Here is a 2,164-nt window from a genome sequence, read left to right as displayed (position 1 = left end):
AATATAAAAATATAAAATAGGTCCTTACATTACAACAACTCAGTAGGGAAAGTCCCAGTGTGGTGATAAAAGAAGTGAGGTAACTTGCATTGCACATTTTTTTTTAAAACGTGTAAGTTGTATTTTTCCGTGCCATGACATCATACTTTATCTTCATCTCTGTCTACTAGTTTAAAACTAGTTAAACAAACTCAACAATTTTTTAAAAAATATTTTATTTATTTATTTAAGAGCAAAAGCCAGAGAGAGAGAGAGAGAGCATGAGCAATATGGGGCTCGATGCCAGGACTCTTGAGATCCTGATCTGAGCCAAAGGCAGACACTTAACTGACTAAGCAAATGAGACTCCCACAAACTCAACAATTTATAAAATTTTTATTTGTTGGGGTGCCTGTCTGGAACAGTCAGTAAAATATGTAAATCTTGATCGTGGGGTTGTACGTTTGAAATCCACCTTGGGTGTAGAGGTTTTATTTAAAAATAAAATCTTTAAAAATTTTTTTTTCATTTTTTTATTTAAGCCATTGTATGGCAGTGTTGATCACTATATTGTACACCTGAAACTAATATTAACCTTATTTTAACTAACTACAATTTAAATAAAAACTTTAAAAAACTTTAAAAATAAAATAAAAATAAAATAAAAATAATAATCATAAAAATAAAAAAGAGGAAAAATTATTTGGCAGGCAATTTTCTTAATTGCATTATTATTTATTATTATCATAGTCTGTGTGTGTCGGTGGGAAGTGGCTGGTATTACAGTGAGTTCCATATCTGTGTTACACTGAGTTCCATGTCTGTAGTCAGTCTTTTTTTTCTTTTAGTTTATTTTCAGGGATCCAAAATTCATTGTTTATGCACCACACCCAGTGCTTCATGTAATAAATTCCCTCCTTAATACCCACCACTGGGCTCACCCAACCACCTGCCACCCTCCTCTTCAAGACCCTCAGTTTGTTTCTCAGAGTCCACAGTCTCTCATGGTTTGTCTCTCCCTCCGATTTCCCCCAGCACACTTCTCTCCATCTCCCAGTGTCCTCCACGTTATTCCTTATGTATTGAGTCTTATAAAAACTTTTATTTCTTTCCCTATTCTGCTTTGCATATGCTTACCTTAGATGTTAAAATGTTATAAACCTCTCCTGCCTGGTCCATTTTCTCTCTATTCTCTTATGATTTCTCATGCTATCCCTGCCAACCCCACATGCCTTACAATATCTGGATATGACTAATTTCTTCCTGAGCTACTTTATTCTACTCTGCCATATGGTTGCCCTTCCCTCTTCTGTACCATAACTTCTATCCCCTGCATTTGTGCTTTAACAATACCTAATTCTTTTCACTGCATCTGTATCTTTGAGGTCAATACTCAGTAGTGCAATCGCTGGGTCATAGGCTAGCTCTATTTTACTGGAAAGAAGGGCCATATGCACCCCAGTGTTCATAGCAGCAATGTCTACTATAGCCATTCTGTTGAAAGAGTCAAGATCCCCTACAACAGACAAACGGATAAAGAAGATGTGATCCAAGGATACAATGGAATATCACTCAGCCATCAGAAAGGATGAATACCCAACTTTTGCATCAACATGGATGGGACTGTAGGAGATTATGTTAAGTGAAATAAGTCAAGCAGTGAAAGTCAATCATCATATGGTTTCACTTATTTGTGGAACCTAAGGAATAGCATGGAGGACATTAGGAGAAGGAAAGGAAAAATGAAGTGGGGGTATTGGAGGGGGAAATGAAACATGAAAAACTATGGACTCCAAGAAACAAACTGAGGGTTTTAAAGATGAGAAGGATGTGGGGATGGGTGAGCCTAGTGATGGGTATTAAGGAGGGCACATATTGCATGGGGCACTGGGTGTTTTACACAAACAATGAATCATGGAACACTACTTCAAAACTAATGATGTATTGTATGGTAACTAACATAACATAATTTAAAAAAAAAAAAGGAGGGGGACAATACCTAACACTCAATCTTTGCTAGTTTCTTGTTTACCTCCTTTTAAGAGTAAGCTCATTAGTGTTTTTTTTTTTTTTGGTTTGTTTTTTTTTTTTTTTTTTGTCTCAACTAAAAGAAGAAAAATAATACACATTATTTTGAAAACTTTTTGAACAGTGTACAAACGTTAGTCAAGTCCACAATGTCTCA

This window comes from Mustela nivalis (assembly GCF_964662115.1).
Source record: "Mustela nivalis genome assembly, contig: HAP1_SCAFFOLD_285, whole genome shotgun sequence".
NCBI lineage: Eukaryota > Metazoa > Chordata > Mammalia > Carnivora > Mustelidae > Mustela > Mustela nivalis.
The sequence above is the reverse complement of the archived record's forward strand: the minus strand, read 5'-3'. Positions refer to the sequence as shown.